At 38.1% G+C, this 7,357-nt stretch overlaps 1 pseudogene; it reads right to left on the bottom strand.

Annotated features, from left to right (window-relative positions):
• Positions 1-866: 866 nt before the first annotated feature.
• Positions 867-6,882, bottom strand: LOC107934186 (uncharacterized; annotated as a pseudogene).
• Between the last annotated feature and the right edge of the window lie 475 nt (positions 6,883-7,357).

The following is a 7,357-nucleotide window of genomic DNA, read 5'->3' as shown; positions in this document are numbered from 1 at the left end:
ATAGCATTAAGAACCAACTGAGAAGCTTTGATCGCACCAGTGGATTCAACTGTAAAGATGAAACTGTCTTCTTTGGCATATATCTCCACAAGACCTGGCTTGCCCATAGCTTCAGCTTTCTTTAGCACCTCATCGTCATAGGTATACGCCTCTGGATCAACCACCACAACCTGTTTTCAAGATAAAAATAGAATTCATAGTTAGCAGCGCCAACAGCAGCAGCAGTGAAATAGCATAACCTCCAATTTTTGGCTCACAATATAGGGACTGAACGAATGCACTCAACATACATGAAACATATGATGCTCAAGCAAGTCAGAACAGCTATCTACACAAAATATGAGGCAAAAAAAAAAGCACTAATCAAACGAACTAATTCCGAAATGCTCCAACACTCACTGCAATAATAGTCAGTAACAACATTACGGTATCATTGGAGACTTCCTATAGAAACAAGGTTTTCAATACAGTAATGGCAGCAGTAGCAAGCAGGCCCCATTTAAATGAAAGTAGAAAGAAATGTAGTTTGACACCTTGTATCTTTAGCTTTGAGATAAACACAGGGTGGTATTAGCAGCCCTAATACAAGGAGAAACACTCCAATCCAGAAACCTAAACTGAAGCTCAAGTTCCATCAATATCCTCATGATTCACAAAAGTAAAAGGCACATAAGAGGAACTTTTGTAAGAAACATATAAAGACAAAATGCTACTAAAACACATCCACATTTTAAGCTCAAGCAAACTAGAAACTCTAAAAGAAAAGGCCTTGATGACGTGCAAAGTAATTCAATCCTCCTATTGGACAGACCATAGATGTAATTAATCAAAACCACTCAATACAATTTTTAAACTCGAAAACTGCATTAACATACGAGAATCAAAATCAGATAGAACACGAAATAGAACTCAAATCTCATTGACCAAAACAACAAACAAACGGGTATATTTTAGTTTATGCAAAGTCAATCATCACTTATTAACTAATATCATTACAAAAGAATAAAATTACAATGCTTTTCAGCCAGCTATCCGAAAGAAACCACTAAATGTTTACCTCAGACATGTGAAGCATGGCCATTACCACCCAATTCCACAACAGCCGACTTCTCTTTCACCAAACCATCTTCTTCTTTAATCCCACTATCGAGATCATCATCGGAATCCAAAGTGAAATTCCCCCCATTACTATCCATTAGCTGTATTTCAGCCCCTAATGGCTTATACCGCAAACCATCCCCTGAAGCACCAACAACAACACCGTTTCTTTTGCCAATAAGCGATAACATCCCAACAACCAGAACCACAAGCAAAGCAAGATGGCAATTGAATTGCAATGTGGCAATAAACCTTGCTCTATGATAATCAGGGTGACTTCTGCATTTAATAGTATAATTCCCTCTACTTTTTTCATGTAAGCTACATCCATGAACCATCAAATTAGTGTAAAATGAAAATCCCATTTGCACAAACCATGTTCCGTGTAAAATCAACCCAATACCTCGTACCGATTTCGAGTAAATGGACCTGTTAGATCTCAATTCTAACATTGTTGAAACCACACAAATTGCTATGGGAACACATAAAAGATCAAAATATCTATTCTCAATCCCACTTGTATCCTTTCTTTGCAAGTAATACAACAAAAATTCTTCAACAAAAGCTAAAAGCAGAACTAATTCAAGAACAGGATCAGGCCAAAAGTATCAACCTTTCTTATTATTTAAAAGACCCAAAGCAGAGTAAAGCAAGAAGAGCAGAGCAAGTGAGAGCACTTGTAACTGGAGCACCGTCCCCACCCAATCTTTTGAACTGAAAGCATCAAAGATTGAAACCACAGAATTTAAGAAAATCGAAAGGGGAAAGATTGATACAAAGATGAAAGATGGTGAAGAAGAAAAAGGGTTCTCTTTAGTTTTAGAAATAGAGGCAGATTTGATCTGGGTTGAAAGTGAAGAAGAAAATGGAGTTGGACTCGGGTTGAGGCAGAGGGTAAAACAGGGAGGGGAAACTGAAGAGGCATCTAATCTGGGCAAAAGAGAGGGATTAGAAATCGGTGGTTTTCACCGATTAGAAAAGTAATGTATTACACGCGTATTAGCAATACATTAAACCAAACGACGGAATAAAGAGGGATTAGTGGGGCCCACCGATTAGGGGTGTATTGGCATAGCAAGATCCGCTGTTGTAGCTTCAATCGCTGTTGTAGCTTCAATCGCTGTTGTAGCTTCAATCTGTTCCACTGCAACACTAGGAAAGTAAGATCCGCTGTTGTAGCTTCAATCTTTTTAACTACTAGGGAAGCAAGATCCGCTGCTGTAGCTTCAATCTGTTCTACTACAATGCTAGGAAAGTAAGATTCGCTGTTGTAGCTTCAATCTTTTTAACTGCCAGGGAAGCAAGATCCGCTGTTGTAGCTTCAATCTGTTCCACTGCAACACTAGGAAAGTAAGATCCGTTGTTGTAGCTTCAATCTTTTTAACTGTCGGGGAAGCAAGATCTACTGCTGTAGCTTCAATCTGTTCCACTGCAATGCTAGGAAAGTAAGATCCGCTGCTGTAGCTTCAATCTATTTCACTGTAACGCTAGGAAAGTAAGATCCGCTGTTGTAGCTTCAATCTTTTTAATTGCAAGGGAAGCAAGATCTGTTGCTGTAGCTTCAATCCGTTTCACTGCAACGCTAGGAAAATAAGATCCGCTGTTGTAGCTTCAATCTTTTTAACTGCCGGGGAAGCAAGATCCGCTGTTGTAGCTTCAATCTGTTCCACTGCAACACTAGGAAAGTAAGATCCGCTGTTGTAGCTTCAATATTTTTAACTGCCGGGGAAGCAAGATCTGCTGCTGTAGCTTCAATCTGTTTCACTACAACGCAAGGAAAGTAAGATCCGCTGTTGTAGCTTCAATATTTTTAATTGCAAGGGAAGCAAGATCTGCTGTTGTAACTTCAATCCGTTTCACTGTAACACTAGGAAAATAAGATCCGTTGTTGTAGCTTCAATATTTTTTAATTGCTAGGGAAGTAAGATCCGCTGCTATAACTTCAATCTGTTCCACTGCAATGCTAGGAAAGTAAGATCCGCTATTGTAGTTTCAATCTTTTTAACTGCCAGGGAAGCAAGATCCGCTGTTGTAGCTTCAATCTGTTCCACTGCAACACTAGGAAAGTAAGATCCGCTGTTGTAGCTTCAATCTTTTTAATTGCCCGGGAAGTAAGATCCACTGCTGTAGCTTCAATCTGTTCCACTGCAATGCTAGGAAAGTAAGATCCGCTGTTGTAGCTTCAATCTTTTAAATTGCAATGTCGGGGAAGTGAGATTCACTATTGTAGCTTCAATCTGCTCCCCTGCATCGCCTGGGAGTAAGATTTATCGTTGTGGCTTCAATCTTTGAATTGCAATGTCAGGGAAGTGAGATTCGCCGTTGTAGCTTCAAAATGCTTCGCTGCATCGCCTGGGAAGTAAGATTCACCGTTGTGGATTCAATCTTTGAATTGCAAACTATGGTTTCTTCGATTTGCTTCGCTATCAGTGCAGGAAAGCAAGATCTGTAACTTCATTGGTCTGTTCTCTTGGGAACATGACCTATATGAACCTATTTATGCCTAGTGATTATGATCAAAATGAATCAAAATATCCTAACTAAATGTGTATGCATGAATGCAAATTGAAAATGATCTTTCAATGTTTGAGTTGTTAATGCCCCTTGCTCAATAAGGCTTTATTGCCAACATGTCCGAATGCTATTTTGTCTTGTTGGTAATGCTCATCTCTCACTTGGTCGGATTTCCCCTACTGTAATCTTCAAGGTTCAATCCACTGGATACAAAATTTGAATCATCTTTCTCCCTTTGTAACCCAATGATAGAAAGACCTGGCCTTTTTCTCGATCCTCTGTTATCATAATTTAATGATATAGAATGTGAAGCTTTTTGGTTCTTTTACCCCATTCCCAAGGTGTCATACCAAATGCTCATGCACAATTGCAAAATTTTCTTCTTTAAGAAAACCTTTTCTTATCACTCGGTGATCATTACTTGTTTGTTCATTGAAGTTTTGTCACCAACACGGCATCTTGTCATTTTGTTCAATTAATGTTTGGACAACAAAATCTGAAAGGATAGTCTTTAACTTAGATCCTTCCTTCTTAGATATTTCACCCTTTAAACTTGGTGTTTTCTAAACAATAGTCCGGTTTCAGGTTCCTATATTATTTAGAAACTTTTAGAGTAATATGCAAAACTTCCATTGTGAAAGTATTATTAGTCCATTAATCATTATTCTAATGCAACATGCTTGCAAAAGATCATAACGATAGATAAAATAGAATTGATTTGAGAGCATAGCTCAAAATGAATAAATTATCAAGGATGGCAAGAATAAAAAGAGAAATTGATTTGAACATGTATCTTGGAAAAGAAAGAAGTATTTCAAGAATAACAAATTCAATATAAATAGTATGAGGGCTAGATGCCCTAGATATCGCAACCTGAACTTCTCTGTACAAACTTTTTGAAAGACCATTCTGAGTTTGACATGTGTTTAGGAGATCTTCAGGACTTTGTCGATGCTCCAAGATGTCGCCTACCTTTTCTTGTTGTTTTAGTATGGCAAGATCATCATATGCCCCGATCTGATCAAAATTTGAGCTACTCTGATCACCACCATGCCCCAATTTGATCCAAAATTTAAGCCGCTCTGATCACTTCGTACCCCATTTTGTTTCAAAATTTTAGCTGCCCTTTTTGGGTTTTCAACTCAAATCCCCTTTGGTCTCAAGGCGCCCTTTGTGGGTTTTCACCTTGGCCTCTCCTTTTTTCCTTTTCTTTTCTATTCTTCTTCTTCTTATTCTCTTTCTTCTTTTTTTCTTTCTTTCTCTTTTTTTTTGTATTTTTTATTGAATCTAAACCCATAGGATTAGGATCGTCCTTGTTATCCCTTCCGATCAAGATTGACACTTTTCCAGATAAGGCCTTCCCCACTAGGTTTTTCCCAGCTTGTCATGAGGTTCTTTTTGTATGGGAAGGATCTTCTTCAGTACCATGTCCTTCTCATGAAATTCTCTAGGGCAAATTTTTTTTTGAGCTCGCATCGTTTACTTTTGGCGCATTTGACCATGATGGATAACTTTGAACATTCCTCATTGATTGAGATTGGATCCAAAAACTCAGAAAGAATCTCGTCTTCAATAGGCAAAACCGTGATAGGCACAAGAGAACGACATTGCCCTGGTAGAGTTTGTTTTTACCCAAGATACCCTTTGTGGATTTTCACCTTGGTTTCTTCATTTGCAGGTAAAATACTTCTTGACTGAATTTGAATTCACTAGATTGGGCAAGTCTTTGGCATCCATCTCGGTTAATATCAGTGCTCTTCCAGAACAGGCTTTTTTTTTTTTACAACATAAGGTCTTTCCTAATTTGGCATCCACATTTTCTAGGATTAATCTCTTTGTCTTAAGCTCATATCATTTGACCATGACAGGAAGCTTTTAACATTCCATAAACCAATGGGCCAGGTGTTACCCCGGTAAAGGTCCTAGTCGTCGTTTGATGAGCATAGAGGGTGAATGGTAACTTCCTTATACCAATCTTTACAAGTCTCGGTCGTCTTTCTCACGATCTTTTTTTTTTGGTTACCTACAGCATCTAATATTTGAACAGACTAAAAACTTCTAACATTGTCCTTTTTTTATCGACTCCTAATTTTTTTTGAAAGGAATTTAATGACTTCGACCTTGTGACATTCGTATATGAAGCTATTTCCACCCTCTTAGTGAAGTAATCGAAGACCACAAAGATGAATTAATATTGGCTAAAAGCTTTGACGAGATGGGCCCATCACCTCCATGCCCCACATAGAGAAAATCTATGGGAAGGTCATAACATGAAGAGATGAGAGAAGCACATAAATCTTGACCCTATAAATGGCACTTGGTATAACTAATGCAGCCCTCTTCTATGGTGGACCAGTAGTACCCGAATCTTATGATTTGCTTGGCCATTGCAAAACTATTAGCATGTATTCCTCAGACACCCTTATAGACTTTTTCCAATATTTTTAGCTTCAATAGCGTTCACACGTCTAAGTAGCTAAGGCGAATCTTGATCATGCGAAGTCATTTTTGAATTCTTAGAGTAACTCAATGACGTCTCGCTTTATCTCTGCGATGATGCAAACTCGAATCTTTACCTCTTTCTCCTCTCCTAAGCTTACTGTCCACTGACTTTTGTAAGGTATGATCTATTTTTCATCTTGTTCTATCATCCTCAATAAGTCTCGAGACAGGCTACAATCTATGTCATCTTCAAAGCCATGAGATCCCTCTAAACACATGTCTCGCTCAAAAGGAGAATCCGAGTCTGTAGTAGTGTCATTCATGTCGTTGATATTCAGGGACCTACTGTAAGTACAAAAGAATATACAAATAATATATGAAGTTATGTACAATATGACTATGAATGCAATAATGATTTGGAAGAAAGAATAAAAGAATAAAAACAATCATTGATAAGAAATGAAAGAATATTGGTTCAAAAAGATCGCAAAGATACATTCCATTAAAATAATGATGTCCAGACATTAGCCTATTTCACAAAAGAGTTCTTATTGCCTCTAGGCTTAAAACAACAAAAATGTTCTGAACATTACTCTAGAAAAGCTCTAAAAACTATAGGAATTTCTTTCGCAGTCTAATTGTTTAGAACACTCCAAAATTCATAAGGGCGAACATTTAACAAGGTCCCTTCCCAATTCTGTCCTCATATATGCCATTAGTGTGAACACTTGCCAACATTGCTTCATACATCTCATTCATCCCGTTGTCAACATGATTGGGTAGATGGTTTTTTGCACTAGATGAATCACCCAACTTGACAATACCCATGTTGATGAATTTTTCAACTAGCTTCTTGAAGGCAATACAATTCTCTATTGAATGCCCTGTAATTCCCGCATGGTAGTCACATTGTGCGTTCATGTCATACCATTTGGGATACGGGGGTTGCCTGGGTTTTAAGTAATGAGGAGCAACAACATGTGCATCAAACAAGCTTTGATACAGCTCCTTATATGACATCAGAATTGTTGTGAACTGGAGCTTCTCAGTGCCTGGTTTCACTCCAGATTCTTGCTTTAAAGAACTCTGATGTCTGGGGGTTTCTGTCTTTGGCCGGCCCACAATGATTGGTTTTGAGTGTCCCTTGTTATATCTGTTTGCATTATCCCCTTTATTCCCCTCTTTCTTAGGGCCTTTGTAGTATCTGGGTATTCTATCCTTGCTTGTTTTATTTTTGCTGGGTTGTCAGGAAAATTGTTCCTCAAATTAGACATTGGGTCTGTCAAACAACTCACTGGTGTTG

This window comes from Gossypium hirsutum, chromosome D06 (assembly GCF_007990345.1).
Source record: "Gossypium hirsutum isolate 1008001.06 chromosome D06, Gossypium_hirsutum_v2.1, whole genome shotgun sequence".
Taxonomy (NCBI): Eukaryota; Viridiplantae; Streptophyta; class Magnoliopsida; order Malvales; family Malvaceae; genus Gossypium; species Gossypium hirsutum.
Note: the sequence above shows the minus strand (reverse complement) of the source record. Positions and strands in the feature narration are given on the sequence as shown.